At 48.4% G+C, this 15,962-nt stretch overlaps 1 protein-coding gene across 3 annotated transcripts in view; it reads left to right on the top strand.

The window, feature by feature from the left end:
- The first annotated feature begins 1,976 nt into the window (after positions 1-1,976).
- ACKR3 (atypical chemokine receptor 3) overlaps positions 1,977-15,962 on the top strand; it is a 21,236-nt gene continuing 7,250 nt past the window's right edge. The window contains exons 1-2 of one of the 3 annotated variants that reach the window (XM_026049546.1): positions 1,977-2,100; positions 6,036-6,122. The gene's annotated coding sequence lies outside the window, so the exon portion shown is untranslated. Of the gene's footprint in view, positions 2,101-6,035; positions 6,123-7,142; positions 7,165-12,049; positions 12,078-15,962 lie in introns of those variants that run through there. The other 2 variants (XM_026049553.1, XM_026049559.1) reach the window with 2 other exon arrangements.

Raw genomic sequence — 15,962 nt, 5'->3', positions numbered from 1 at the left:
TTCCCTCTGTCCTGGTTCACCCTGCTCTTGTGCTGACCTCCACCCTGCCAGCTGCACGCCTGCGTTTCACCAGAGGTCCTTTTCCTTACTCATTTACTTACACGGCTCGTTTTTTAAGTATACTCTTGAAAAAATGTGTTCAATGCCAAAATTATCCTGGTGCATCTTCCCTGCATTTCTCCTTACATGAGGGATCAGCACTTTACCAAGTGTACCTCCAAGCCCCCAAACTGTCCCTATGATTTGTGAGAAATACATCCTGAAAAGGTTTTTCACCAGGCCAGCAAAGAGCAAATGGTGCTGGTGAAAGGTGAAACCTGCCTGAGATGGGTAATGTTCAACCAGGCTGTAAAAGGCTGTGGATTCTGAGAGAGGTTTCAGTCCGTGGGGAGGAATCGGGAGGTGTGAGATTGCTGCCTTGTTGCAGGTCATTCTGCTTCCATTGCTGGTTTCTAAATGGAGCTCTGTTGCTGAGAGAGACCAGGTTTGTCTTTGCTAAAAACACAGGGGTGGGAATTTTTTTATGTACTGAGGTATGTAACTTTAGATGGCCATCTCTGAGCCTTGTCCCCTCTGAGATTTTCCACTGACATTCACCTTGACAAGCTACAAAGAGGGAAAACCTCCAGTGGCTTGCTGTGTTTTGACTAGTGTCTGTCTTTGATACAAATCCTCAGGGTAAAAAACACCTTTCTTTTGCAGCGAAGGCAAAGGCTACAGGAGCTTTTATGAAACCGGCTTAGTTCCTCTGGAAGACTGACATCCCCATTTTTGAGGCCTAATTGCATGAAGTCCTCTGTGATAATTTCTTAGACAGCAAGGAGAAGCAGTTGGAGCCAGCCTCCAGAATTGAGTGGTTTGAGCCCAGCGGGGCACTATAGTGTCTTGATAGGGCAACAAAGAGCTCCAAAGAATTTAGTAATAGTGATACTGCCGCATGTGGTTAAGTATTTTTTTCATCCATCCCTAACGCAGATTCTTTGGGTTGCTCCGTCTTGCGGTGGCTCCCTTAAAGGTGCCTTTTCTCTGCCGCTTGCCTCTGCCTTGTACCGTTCTCACGCGGGATGGAGCAGCACTTGGCGGCACCACGGTCTGGGTGCCTGACGGCGACGGCAGCGCAAGGCGTCCTGCTGACGTGGCCGCTTGTAAAACACCCCCCAGCAGCGAGGGCCGCTCCGTTGAGCTGCCTGGTGCTGGCCTGGAGGGCGGTAACTCGGCCTGCCGGGGCATTTTGTGATGCTAGTCAGATGTGACCTGTTACCTAGAGGTAAAAAGATCTTAGGATTGACCTCCATGGCGCTCCCTACCTCTGCTGTCTTATGCTGAGGGGAAATCGGCTGCACCTGGGGCTTCTGACACATCCCTTCATTCTTTATGTCACCAGGAATATAACAACAACCCCCTGGCTCAACTTGTAGCTATGTGAGGTATTGATTGTGGTTTCTCCAAGTGATGCCCTTCAAGGGAGGACTGGGCATAATGAGCTGGGCTAATAGTTCTGTGCCATCAGAAGCGCTCACCTGGGGCGTGTTGAAGCTTTCCTGCTCCTTGGGATCTGAGTGGCTTTGTGCCACGGGAGCAGGTAGCCTTTCCCAGCTTCTGGGGGTGCGCCTGCATCTTCTAAGCCCTTTCTGAAGCTATTTCTGTGCCCACTTTGACAGCTGAAAGACCACAAAATGGGAGAATGTGCCTGGTTTGTAGGTGTACCCCCTCCTCACATTAAAGTTCAGTCTTGTAGCCTGCTCATAAACGCTGTGCCAGCAGTTTTGAAAGATCTCAGTAGGCTTGAATTATGCATTTCTGTGCAGCAGAAGTATTACTTTAAAGGTACAAGCAATTTTGTAATATAATTGCATTTTTTTTGTATGCATCTTAAGTGAATTATGGAAATGCAGAATCACATTAGGTGCTTGCTAATTTATTTTTTATATGTTTTTTCAGTTGCTGAAAAAAAGAGGGACCTTGCAGATGGTATTGACCTGCACCAGGCTCCCATGAAAGCCCTTGAATCATCTGCAGGGAAGAGAAAAATACTAAGGAAAAATCTGAAGTTTCTCTGAACCTATGTGGCAACTGCATGCGAGTGAGGCTCCTGCAAAGGTATGAGCAGGTTCATTTTGTCTTCCTGAATCCTCCTTTTGGGATTGTTCCTGTATTGTCTCCTGTTGCACTTGGAAGGTAGCTCTGCTTGAGGCTTGGGAGAAATCGAGGCAGATGGGAGCCAGATCTGCTGGGAACAACTAACATCAGTGTTCACTTTCCCTAATCCACGTCGGTGAGATAGTGGGGAAGGACCCAGGGATTGCCCCTGAGAGCAGGAGACAAGAGGAGGGTCTCTGCTGAGCGCAGCCCCTGCTGTGGGACCCTCAGCTGGGGACCCAGCTGGGGACCACCCAGAGGTGCTTTGCCTCTGTGCAGGGCTTGGTAACAAATGGTTCAGCCCAGAGAAGGAAGCTCTTGGGGCTGTGATCAATTGTATTTTAAAACTCTACAGCTTTACAGTCTGTGATGGGAGTGTTTTCTGTCCAGGTCTAACCTTGGTGTTCTCAGATAAACTGAACTTGTGTTATCTTTAGCATGGCCACGCTTTCACTCCTGGCAATGTTTTGCCCTCGTGCTGATAAGTACATGACAGGCTGCTGCGTGTGAATGGAAGGCAGAAGCAACTGTCCCAAGTGTGAGGTATCAGGTGCGCCTCAGAGGGGAGATGGACGCAAGGGAGGAAAAGCCTCCCTTGCCTCGGAGCTTCTTGTTCCTAAACAACAGGGGAGGGAAGCTTCTGCTCTTCCCCATCATCTCAGACCATTCTTGAGAGTAAATAAATTGCTTGATTTCCCACTCTTTGAGAAATGGTGTCTACCCCCAGCAGGATATTTGCTAGGAGAGTTTCTCCATTCTGTACCAGATGACAGATAATTGGTGTGTCTTTAATATGCAACAGTCTCAAGTTTAGCCTTCCCATCTCAAAGCTCCCCTAGTTCCTACTGGTCAGAGGCCTTCAGTGGCAATCTCAGATGTGCTTTTTATTTTTTTGTTATTTCTCTAAACTGCTTCTTTGCTTTCCCAGTGCTCTTTATCATTGGTATTATGTATCTCTTAACCATAATGGCCTCAAAAGTGCTTGTAGCCACTTAACCTGGTTGCCTTCCCCACTTTTGTATCCACCTACGTGGATTCATTATGGGCATATAAACGCTGGCTGAAAACTTAAAAGTACCCGTTATTTTCAGTGGGAAGGCTGCTTGAAGCCAGGCTGCTGCTGAGTGAGTAAACATATAGAAACGGTCGCTCTTTTTGACAATAATTGGGATTTTAGCTAACTTCTCCTTCAGGCACACTTAATGCCTGTGCATTACTGTCATAAAGCGGGGCATGGTGGTCCTTTAACAGAGCAGATCTTGAGGGGCTGAGCTATCATCAGCACCCTCTGTCTGCCTGGATTAGCTCTCCCCGTGCTAGCAGTGGTGTTATTGCTCACAGCATAAAGTAAATACCAGTCCCTGAAGAACACTGCTCTTTGTAGCAAAGGAATCGCTCCTGGCATGTTGACCTGCCCTGAACTCCGGGGACATCACAAGGCGTTATTGATAGCTGCAGCACAAATGTAGTAAGTGGTACCTTTTGCTCTGTGTAAACATCCTACGCGTGCCTGCCAGAGCAGTGAGGAGGCATGTCCCGCCGATGGCCCTAAATTCACGCTTGTTTTTTGCTTTTGACCTCCCAGCACGTGTGTGTGTCACCCAGTAAGTTGTTTTGAAGTGGCTGCTCGTTGGCTCCAGATGTTTGCCAATGAAACGTCTGTCTACTAATAGATGTTCTGTGCCTGAATTTTGAAGAATAAAGCAAAACACCCCGGGAAAAGCAGGAGAGCTCAAGAAGCACCCACGACGCTTGTTGACCAGTCATCCTTGCTGTGTGGGCCTCTTGCCTGAACCATTAACTGCACAGTGCAGATCTTTGAGACCTGTTGGAAGTGCCTTTTGACCCTGCTCTCATTCATCTGGCCCTTAATGGCTCGTTCAGGGATCCAGAGCATTTAGAGCGACCGGCCGAAATTGCAGCTGGCCTGGTGGCGCTCCTGCTGCTCTCAGCCCTGTCTCCTGGCGTTGTGCAATAACTCACAAATGACTCTCTGCCTTCCCTCCCATGCCTCTGAGCCAGCTCTGGGTGTGTGCCGATTGCGCCGTTGCAGTTGACATCAGCAACTTAATTCTCATCGTTGTAGCCTGGCTTAAAAAACAACTGTATTTTTCTTTGTCCAAAACAGGAATAACTCCCTGTTTTTTCTGTGTAAGAAACATATCAGGCCCAGGCAAGAGAGGAGTAATCATCTTGGAGCATCTGTCTGTGTTCTCCTTCAGCCCGACTGTTTCTCAAGATACAAGAGGAAAGCCGGAGAGAGATGTCTCTCCTGGGAGAGAGTTGGATGAGTCTTGGTTAAGGAGCTCCAGCAGAAAGCTTCAACCACAAAGGGTGGGGAATAACAGTTGATCTAGACTGAATGATGACTTCACCTTTCTTGAAAATATGACATGGTTCCTTAGATTTTCCTCATGGAAGATTCGAATATTTCCCCAAAATCCAAAACATTTTTTTCTGCTGAAAGTGTCATTATTTTTTTTTCTCCAAGAAATTCAAAGTCTGCTTGTTGGAAAACTCCCCAACAGCTCTATAGTTGGGCCAAGGAATTTTCCAGGGCTGGCCTGAAGTTTCCACTTAGGTAAGGTGATTTTGTTAGATGGCCAAGCAAAACAACCGCTGTCGAGAACTTTAGTACCTGATTAGTCCTTATAAAATTCCCTGCAAAGTGTGAAGGTATTTCTAGAGCTATTTGCAGCTTGCTTTTTGACTTGTATTTGCTCTAATGCCCTGAGTAGGATTTAATAAATCCCTGTTCCTCATTTTGGATACCTAATTAGTTCTGAATTTGCTTCAGATTAAACTTTCAAAATGTTTCCCATAGCCCTGTCAATATAGTAGTCCCTTAAATAGCCACCACCTCCTTTCAAACATTATATTATGTTCACCTTTCTGGAGTTCAGTTTTAAGTAAATATTTTAAACTTGGAGAGGTCTCTGCTTTCCACTCTCCTGGCTTTGCTGAGGATGGTCGGGGTTCCACTGATTTACACTGATAGGCTTGAGATCAGCTCCCAAATTTATTTCTGGCCTTTCATTGGAAAGCTATTCTGGTGGAGCACGACTCCTGGGCTATTTAAAGAGGGGAAGGGAGCCTCAGGGAATCTGCTCTTTCTCTTTGACAAGTGCCAGTAATATCACACTTGGAAAACAACTACTTTTATTTTTCTTTCCTGTCTTGCAAACTCAGTGCAGTTGAAAAATGCTGGAGCGAACACTGGGAAGGAAAGGTCCTGCTAAGCTATGGAAGGAGACAGGAGGAGACATGGGCTGTCAGGAAAGGATGGACCATCCTGCTTGAGTAACAGCCGAGGGGAGAGCGGGTCACCTCTGTAGCCCCCCAATAAATGGTGTGCCCTCCTCCCCACGGCATCACAACCACCAGCCTCTGCCTCCTCCACAAAGGATGTTGATGACTTCATATTGGCTTGGGGATGAACCAGACCAAGAGATGATATTTTACCAGTATTTCTAAAGCTCTCGATATCCTTTTTTTTTGTCCAAATCTGATTGGTAGTGTGTCAGCCTGTACTGGGAAGGCTTTGTAACAGAACTCATAGCTTCATATTTTCTTTTTGAAGAAGGAATACTTGGCTTTCATTGCTTCACCAGGAGTTTCTTCATATGCTTTGAAATGTGGCTATTTGTGAGGCAGTGTTGGGATTTTTTCCGTCTCCTTTGTGATTTTCCCTCATTGCATTTCTTATCCTGCTTCCTCTGGTTTGACTTAGTTGCACCGGAACCAAGTTGCATCGGAAGAGATGGTGTTGAAACAGCTACTGCTTGAAGTTGCTGTCTGTTTGCAGCTTTAAATGAACTATTTCACTCTCTTGAAATCAAGTGATAAATCAATAAAATCAATAATTAAAATGGATATTCTCCTTCTCTTCCAAACAGCTTAACTGGTGCTAGCTGTCACGTCATGCAGAAAGGCCCCGGATGCTGTCGCTGTGAGTCCTTGGGGCCTGAGCAGCAAAGGGAAAGGTAACAGATAAAAGTGCAGGTCCTCTCCTCCCTGCAACCCTGCTGATGGGTGGAAAATCTCCAGCACTGGTTTCCCTGCTCCTTGTCCCAGATAAAACTGCCTTCTAAAAAGGGTGTTTCAGTTGGTATGGCAAATATATGCCTTGATTTGGAGAAGATAGGGGGTGAGAAGTGGAGGGAATACTTGTCCACTGGAAGGTGCTTTCATATATATAAAAGCACCAAGCCTGTCCCCAGCAGTTTGCTCCCCGCTGTGCTGCAGGTAAGATCTAATGCTCCCTGCCAGGATGGTGACCAAGCACCTGTAAGGAGGCTCTGGGGAGACAGGCTGGAGCCCTTCCTCTCTCCCTGGAGTGCATCCCTGAGGAGAGATGTGTGTGGGAATGTTTTTCCTAGAAAGCCACTGTTTCTGGCTGTGACTGGCTGTGAATATTCATGTGCAGCTCGCTGCTGGAGCGACGCGTGAGCGGAGCTGTGGCAGTGCTAATTGCAATGGAAAGTGCTGATTTTCACACTGTGGTGAAAGAATCCCAATTTGCAGAGAATTTGCTTGAGTCTGGGGTGAAATTTGACAGCTTTAAAGTGTGCAGATGTGAAATGCTGAATTTGTATTGCACCCCTCTTAAAATACTTTATCTCATGTGAAAGATTCCCAGACTCCCTCTGTGTTACTTGTTACTTTGTCAAACCCACTTTTTTTTTTCCTTCCCAGAGAGGTTGAAGTGCTGACTTACTATTCAGTTCTCTATTGCAGCTTTGTTTAGTTGAGTTTATACATTCTTAGTTTGAACATTATACAGTCTGACCAGGGATCCTACAATCGCAGTGGGAGATGGGAAGAAACAGTATAATTTATCCTTTAAACAAAGGGATCATCTACTTTAAAGCACATTAAAGTTAGTTAATAAAATGGGTTTTTAGCAGAATAAAGGCATGCAGTGTTCCCTGGGCTGTGTTTAGAAATAGCTACAGTCAGATGAAGAATTTGGTACCCTTCTTTTATCACAGAGACCGGCATCCTCTTCTGCAAGCAGCTACCCAGGTGAGTCTTGTCTGGATTAATGTATTTGATGTGAAGCTCCTGCCCTGTCCACGTTGATGGGCTCCTGAGCACAGCGTTGTGGGTTTCTGCTGCCGTGTGCTGAGCTGCCCTCTTTCTACTCCGATGAGGTGGGGAAGGGGGTGTCTGGTGGTGGTGGGAAAGCACTGGAGGCCTGGCAAGACTGGAGAGATTTGGCCTGATCCTTGCTGCAGATTGGATTGTGGGTGCCAGCGGAAAGGCTCGACTGCATTACAGTCTTCATCCTGAGATGTGCCAGCTGTTTGGGGCTGGAAACGTGCCCAAGCTTGAGGAGCTGATGATAGCTCTGAGGACACTTAACAGACATGGTAACTGGTGATATTCAAGGACCATTAGATCGTACTGTTGTCTGCAGCTTGTCCTGGATGCGTGTGGGCTGGATGCTTGTAGGACAGATTTATAATCTCAAAGCTCTAACTTTGGCAAAATTGCTGTGGTTTGACTACTGGGCAGCAATAGGATTATTCATCTGTTTGCTGGATAACAGCATATTCAGAAGCTTAAAAACAATTTATTGAGTTGGATATGAGTTACGGATCTTGCCAAAGGCTGGTCTTTCAAACTGCTGCTTTTCAACTGTGAGGTCTGAGAAAGAGGAAGAATCTGATGGGTTCTTCTGAGGATGTAGGGTCGGGCTGGGAGTAGGAAACAGCTCTTGCCATCCCTCTATACAACCCCAGGAAGCATGAGTGGGTTGAAGAATAACTTCAACAAACATGTAGAAGGACCTTGGAAGGGAAATCTTAGTCCCAGTGAAATTAATGGCACAATCCCTTTGGCTTGAGTCGGGGCAAGATTTCACCTTGGACCTGCACCAGGTACAAGTGGAATTTCTCCTGGACTGTAATCCAAAACTTAGTGGAGAGCCCTTGCAGGCATGTGTGCACAATAGTGCTCTGATGCCGGTCACTGGGCCTTTCCTCAGGGATCCATGTAAAATACCTCTCACAAAAGCTGCCCTGTGTGCAAAGAGAGGAACTCCTCCTAGTGACATGCAAAAAAAAAAAAAAGGGAAAGCCAACAAATCTCCTCACACGTGTATAGTCGTGTACCTCTTATCTTACTGCCGGCCTGCTGAAGATACCAGCGCAGCTGAACGGCATCCGCTAACCACGGGTGACACTCGAGGGCTGCCTCACAGTGCTCTGTGGCCCTGCTCTGCATTCTGCCCACGCAAAAAATGTTCCCTTTGTCGTGGCAGTGAATGAATATTTTTGTTCCCTTTTCTCCTTGGATTTATGTTAGCCCTGGGCCTCAACTGAGTTTGATCTCCTCACTTTATTGTATCGCAAACAGTAGTCAATAGCTGCTCAGCTCACGATTGCCTGGATTTATTTTAAGGTCAAGTCAACTCTCCTTGACCCAAGTCTGACCAAAAATACGTTCCCAGAAGATTCCCCCACAGGATATCGGATCCAAAGACAGAGTAACATTGTAATGAGTTCAAGGTTTCAGTACAACAGGATCCTTGTTGGTGCAGAGAAGGCAACTGAGCCATTTCTCTTGTTTCAGAGCCGGACCCTCTCGCGGGGCATTTCAGGGCTGATTTTGACATCCGCCAGTTACTTCTCTTCATAGAAGGGCGATATCGGTTGCAGTCTTGGGATTTGCTGTCTAAAAGGAAATGGGCTTCAGATCCTGATGGGTGTATTTGCACGGGACTAGCACGTGGGATTTGTACGAGCTTTAAGATACTGATGAGTTGGTCTGTGTATGTGGTTAATGTGACCATTTTACGTTTTGAAGAGAAGGGAAGGTAGGGGCTCTTGTAAGGGCTCTTTCTGGTGCTGTTGCATCATAAAGTAAAAATACCGTGTTGAAGGATTGGGACAAAAATGGAACGAGCTCATGAATTTGTCTTGGATGACAAATCGCCCTTAAAAAGAAGGCAGCCTTATACATGGTACAAAAGACTGTTTATTTCTTCAGGGGAAAAAAAAGTAGTAATGTAATCGGATAGGATTAACTTTGCAGGGGCCCTGGACAGAAGCTAAAGCACAGGCCTCCTGCTCCTTGGGCTCACACTGGAAAAACTGAGCTCCTGATGTGGTCTGAGACCTCTGGCTTCTACGGCCTGGGCTGCGGGCAGTTGGCAGCGTGACTTGTACCTAAAGCTGGTGCTTAGGACCCCAGGGAAAACAAGGGTTTCTACAGAAACAAAATGATCCAAATGCTTGGCTGGTGTAAGCTGCCAGCCTGCGGCTGCTTGTCTCAGCTGGGAATCTGGCCCGGGTTTGAGGAAAAATATGGCCTTAGTCATGTTCCTCACCTCTAGTGAGCAGTTAAATGCATTTGTGGCAAAAATATAAATAATGTGGAACTTAGTGTTGCAGTAAGAATCCTGTGATTAGTTAAGCACTTTGTTGTTTTGTCTGTTCATGGTTAATGTTGCATTAACCTTTTTTATTTTTATCTTTTCATTTCATTACCTGAGAGCAGCCTTGTGTGCATTCTGGTCAGCGTGAGCAATGATGCTTCAAAGTTTTACACCTCACTGGGATTAATGGGGGACTTTTTAGTGAGATAGCTGGGTTGGCAAAAGGGAAAAGAGGAGCAAAAGTCCAACTGTTTTCTGCATATGTGTGTTCTTTTTTCATGCAAAAAGTCTTCCTGCAGCTCAGGTGAAGGGCTTGCACGGAGATCTTCTTTCCTGTTCACATAACAGATTCTACAGTCTGGATTTTAGTCTTCTCAAGCAGCCCTTGAGGTTTTGGAGAAGACTGCAAAAAACCTGAAGATGACCTGCAGCGGTCATGTGCCCTAACTGTTATTCAGGAGTATCTGAGCCCTTTAGCATCCTCACTGGCTAAAGCAATTAAGTGGATCAGCTCAGAATCTAGGCTCTACTGATAAAACACGGCCACTTGCAGCTGAACAACTCGCCCTGGGCTCCCCATGCAGGCAGTGGGAGGGCAAGGAGCAATTCCTCTCCAGCTGGAAGAGGTGCTGATGTTCAGACAGATGGGTCTCTCCTTGTGCTCCAGGGCCTGGCTCTATCTTGACTGCATGGGAGCGCAGACCCAAGCACAGATAGAGATGCAAATGCTTGAAAGGCAAGTGGAGTTATCTGTGCTTGAGTTAGTTGAGGCTATGACGTGGTCAAAGTGGTGCAAATTGTTGTAGCACAAGAGCTGCTCAGCAGTCGTTGCTGCCCTGGACTATAAGGTTAAACTATCTTCTCCCCGTGTTAATCTGGAGTAAGTCACCATGGATTGAGAGTTGCCACGGGGAAATAATGTAGAACAGTTACTGAGGAGTAACCTGTGTGTGCATGTGTCAAAGATCCTTGTGGCAGAACAGTTCCTGTGGAGTAATCTGTGTGTGTGAAAGATCCTCGTGTAGCTCCTGAGAGCAACCACGTGGCAGAGCAGCACAGGACCCTCTTGGGCTGACTGCACTTGTGCTTACGGGGTTGTGTGAAGTTGTTCAGCCTGGGCAGGACATGGGTCCCAATCTGCTCCAGACAGCTCAGGGCATGTGCCACAGTAGGCCTGGAGGCTCCTGGAGAAAGGAGAGCTGAGCCCAGCACAGGGAGCAGCCGCGGCAGGGCTCTGGGAGGGCTGTGTTTTGCAGCTGGCAGCGCAGTTTGCCCAAATCCGGAGTGTCTTGCTGGCCTGCGAGCTGGGAGATCCTGGCATTCACAAGCTTTCCGAACCCAGCAGGAGAATGCCACGTAACTCCCATAAACAAGAGTGTGTTCTGGGGAGAGCTGGCTCCACCACGTTTGTCATCTCACCTGCAGTTGGTGCGTGTCAGGCCAGACAGCGACTGTTCCCAACATGCATTCGTTTACTTAATATTTCAAGTTGCTGCTGCTAAATCAGGGTGACCTTCATTCTCGGCTCCTATGCACGGGCTTAGCTCCAACAGCTCCAGTCAAGCTATGCTGAGTTTCAGCAGCTGGGACTTGGGCCCTGCTTTTCATGTCCCTTACTCAGGGCTTGTGTAGTCAGCTTTCCTTGCCAAGGTTATATTTGCTTTCCTTCCTAAAGGACTGCTCTAATATCATACTTTAAAACAATGTGTCCTTTTTCCCCCCGCAGAGAACAATATGATATGCCACTGTCAAATTAATGTGTTCATGAAACACGAACGTAATCTTCCCCGTAGATCCCCTTTCCAAAAGATTTATTATTTAATGAATTTTTTTATTTCTTACCAGTATGTAACAGTTGGTCATTTTACACCTAGCAGGACTTTTTCCCATCGAGGAAAGCGAAAGGAGGAGGGATTCCCTCATCCTAATTTAAATCCCCTCTTCCTTTCCTGTTCCCATGTACCACTTGTAGCACTTGTCACTAATGGAAGTCAGAATCTGGTTTTCTCTAAGGTGGCTCCTGCCTACCTGTGACACATAAGTCACAATGCTAATTAGAGGCAATACTGCATGAAGAGGAAAGATGTTGTCCTGCTTATATAAAAATCAATGCCTCTGAAAAATGTGCCTGGCTAGCTGCTTAGCTGCTCCAGGCAGGATTTCTCGTTCAGCATCCTGGTTTATCTTCCCCATGGTCACGCTCTGCTGCGCTTCCAACTAAACTGCAGTGAGGCCGACAACGTGGCCCCAAATAACGTCCGTACGTCACACCTTTATTTGAAGGTAAGGTGGAAAAGAACTGCAAAGAAGAGACATTCCAGATAATTATTAGCTACATGAGTAATATTCCTAATGATAGTGCCAATTGATTTCTCCCAAAAGCTGTGTCTGCCTCAAGAACGGCGCCATCCCCGTGTTCTGGATGCCATGCAGGTGCTCGCCAAAAGCCACTGCTGCAGTTCCTGCTGTGATGGACAGCAAGTGCCCAGCAGGCAGCAAGCAGGGACCTCTCCTGTGCTGCTGTTTCAGAGGAGAAAGGTGAAGAATGGTTGGAAAGGTGGGTGGCCCCGTCGATTTTCAGACGTGCGTGGAGTGCTCCCTGTTTTAGGTTGTCCCTCTGAATCAGCACCATTCCTCACCTGTTGGGAGCTGAACGCTGAGGCAGAGTTCCTGTGCTGGACAGTCAGTCTGGAAAACACACATCTCCCACTGCTGGTTTTCACAAGCCTCTCGGTGTGTCATGCTGCCTGCCATACAATATCCCAAGAAGCTCAGCTTGCTTCCTTTAAATCTTAGTTTAAAACCTGGCCTTATTGTTACAGAAAAAAAGTTGGAAATAACAGCTTTGAAGCTACAGAGCAAGTGGAAACGAGCCCGCAAAGGGGAAAGAAAAAGTCACACGAACCTTCCAACAAGCTGACAAGCACTGTGAAGGAGAAGGAAGTCTTGCACGTTGATGTATCTTTAATTGCTGGCCTTGGTGGCCGAGGCTGCAGAGAGCACTGGGCTTTTAGAGCTCTTGCTCTGCCCTGGGTCTTCTGCCTGCTCCAGGGTGCCTTGACATTGCTCCAGCCTCCTGAGGCGAGGAGCAGAGGGATGCAAGGCTGCATCCAGCGCTGTGCCTGCCTTCCCCCAGGTGCCCTCGTGCACGAGCAGCCCTGTTTTGCAGGGCAGCAGCAGGGCGGACTTTTCCCGTGTTCTGCTCCCCTATATGGTTCACACGCCTCTCCCAAGCCAAGAGGCCCGAGCTGGACAGGACAGCAGCCTTGTGGCTTTCCTGACTGCTGCCGTGGCCATTTGTGTTGATTTAGGCACCATTTGCCATTAAATGACACTATCATTTTCTGAATGCAGGGGAAATGAAACTGGGCAGTAACGCGGCCACTGCCCACTGAAACTTCTCACTCATTTCCTTTCTTTCAGAGATTGCTTTAAATGTAATCATTTATCTGTGCCATTTGTTAGTCCGCCAGCTTATTCCTTCCACCATCATCAAGTTTATACAGCGAGGAACGTGACCGGGACAGGAGACAGACCTTGTTCTCTTACAAGAGGGAGGAAATGAACGTTGCGCTTGGGTCTAGGAGCCCGCCGACCCACACTCGACTGCCTGCAGGAAACTCTTGGACTTTGAAGCACTTGGTGGATCAGAGGCCGCTTCCTGCAGGCGCCTCGGCCTCTCGCTAGCCTGGTCACCTCCATGTGGGTGTTTGCAGTGGCCGCCTCTGCTCCCCGCCTGCCTCGTCCCGCACGCAAGGCCTCTTGTGCAAGCGGAAACGTTGCTCGTTGTCCCTTTTGGGCTGGACTGCTCAAATGCTCCCCCACCACACGCACGCTTTGCCTTGCTATCTCACCCAAAAATCCTGCTAGCGCTTGAAGCTGCCAAGTTGCATTTTTGACTGTTTATCTGTTGACTTAAGTAGACAGGGCTGGGCGTTAGCTTCCATCTGCCTCCTCTTTGGAAAGGGAAATGTTAAGAGAAAGCGAGGAGGCTTTTCAGCCTTCCATCCTGATGCCAGCAGGGCAAGGCTGCACGGACTGTGAGAAATACTGGATTTTTTTCCCTCCATCCCTCCCTCTTTATTGTAAGTGGTAGACTTGTGTTTTTGGAGGGGAAAAAAAAAAAGAATATTCCTGTAATTCAGTCACTGGACCAGCTCTTAAAGCAATAATCTGGGTTTCAGTCCCCGATTTTGACAGATACCCTGTGTCTCCCCTGAGTCCAGTCACTCAGCTGCATTTCCCTGACTTTTTTCTCACAGAGTTAGTGCTCTGCCCCTCCTGCCCTATCTCCTTGGGGCAGAGCTTGTCCATGCACGTGCTTATCTGCAGCGCTGTGCACACAGGAGCCCCAGCTTTGCCCAGGGCCCCAAGCTGCGGCAGGCAGTGATCCCCCCTGTAACAGAGGCTTTTCTTTGGATGAGAGGGTAAGTCCAGCGCGTGGGCCCTCTGGGTTGCTTTGCTACAGACTCCTCCTTAATAGAGGAGATGGTTGAGGAGCTTTCTCTGCCCCTTTCTGCTGCGTCTGGAGACAACTCGGTGTTAATTAGTGCTGGGTTTTGGTGCTTGCGGCTTTGTGCGCTCTCTGGCCTGCAGCTTGGCCCCTGCTGCTCCTGAGCCCAGTAAGGCACATTATCTCTGAAGCAGAAAAGCCGCAGCCCTGAAGGCTGGGGCTGTTTGCCTTTGCAATGTGTGTTGTTCTGGAGTTCGTGGCCTTTATGGTTTCTTTATGCTGAGCAAATACCTGCAATCTGGGCTGGCAGACCCCAGGTGCCAAACCTCAAAGTGCTTGCTCCACAGAGACCCGTTGGCAGAGTGATGCCTCGTGCCCATGTGTAAATCCACCTTCAGGAAGGAGGAAATTTGGGCTGGAAAGACCTCCTCCCGCTTGCCTAGCCATGACTGTTTGAGGAATTCCTGGTAGCTGAGCTCTCCATTAGGGATCCCATCCCATGAGGCCCCGGGCTGGGCAGTTGAAGTCTGATGGCAGCAGACAGGAGCCAGTGGCAGCGCGCTGGTCGCACTGACCTCCTGATCTTGCCTGGGGTGCCTCACTGCTCCTTGCTGTGCTTAGGGGAGATGGCTTCATATCGTGTGGTTTTTTGAGACTCTCTTTTTGCTTCCTGCTCGAGCATTTTATCCCTGATTGGTGAGCGCAATCTGGCTTTCATAAGGGACTGGGCTTCTCTCTCCTGCATGTGGAACGTGTTCTCCATAAAAGACAGCTGGAGGGAGCAACCTGGAAAACCAAGTGAGGGCAGCTAGGGCTCTGCTCGTGGTGAATGTGGTGGCGTGCGATTCCTGGACAGCAAGCAGCTTGGTGCCTGCAAATGCTGCAGGGCATTTTTGGCACTCTGTGGAAGAGATTGTACTACTTGATGATGATTTTTGGCACACCAAGTAAGGAGAACTCCCTCTACTTGTTTTTTGTCCAAGTGAGTTTGGACTTTGGCTTAGAATGCTTTTCTTATCAATTATTTTGCTAGGATTTTTCAGACCCTGATTTGGTCGAAGTCCTTCGTTATTTTTAAATCTCATTCTGTCCTATCTGTTGTCTCCTAATTCTGTCCTACCAGCAGCCATGGACTTCCAGCAGGGATATTTGGAGGACTTATCTATCCCAATCCAGGGACAACATGAGGTGGGGAAAGGGCAACAAGGTAGGTTTCATCTTAGATGTTCCATCCATGGGACAAGAAGCAATTTTATCCCTGTTTTTCTGCCTTACAGCACCTACACTAGCATAGTGACAAAGAGGCTGAGACGATGCACGTGAAGGGCGCAGTCTAGGTGATCTGTGGGGTGGCCTTGCTGTGGTTTGGTACACAGAGTCTAGGTCACAGGTCTCCATGGGTACATGGGCATCACCAAAAGCAACTGGATGAGGTCTTTCTGCACCATCTTCCTTGACTGTGTGCTGTTGAGGGCATTCCCACAGTCGTGTCAGCCGGGAAGTGGCTGGGGAAAGGCGACGCTTCCAGCCCCATGTGCCCAAACCTGGGCACTCGTCCCATCTGAACTGATGGCCTTCGGTGCCACCTCGGAGCCACAGGGCAGTCCCCAAAGGGGACTCTGTGTTGTCGGCAGAGCCAAGCGGCTCACGGCGCCTTCCCTCGCAGGGCAGACCTAAGCGTGGGGCTCAGGGTGCTGCCGTGGGCAGCGCAGGGCACGCTTAGCCAGGAACAGCATGGGGCTAACCTGGTGCCCGGCCCTTCAGAGAGCAAAGCCGCTCTGCCAGCCCAGAGGCGGCCTCTTACTCCGCAGCCTTGTGCTCTCTAAGAGCAGCATCAGTTTCTTTGAGCCCGTGAGTTTCCGCAAGGCGCTTTCATTAGCAGGGGAACAGTCCCCTTGGAGCCTGCGCGTGAGAAGTGCTCTTGGTGCAGGTTTGTAAGTGGGTGTTGAGAGAGGATTGCGGGCGCTTGCGCGGAGCCTGGCGCGGCAG

This window comes from Nothoprocta perdicaria, unplaced genomic scaffold (assembly GCF_003342845.1).
Source record: "Nothoprocta perdicaria isolate Ctin4 unplaced genomic scaffold, notPer1 scaffold_11, whole genome shotgun sequence".
NCBI classification, from domain to species: domain Eukaryota; kingdom Metazoa; phylum Chordata; class Aves; order Tinamiformes; family Tinamidae; genus Nothoprocta; species Nothoprocta perdicaria.
The sequence above is the reverse complement of the archived record's forward strand: the minus strand, read 5'-3'. Positions and strand labels throughout refer to the sequence as shown.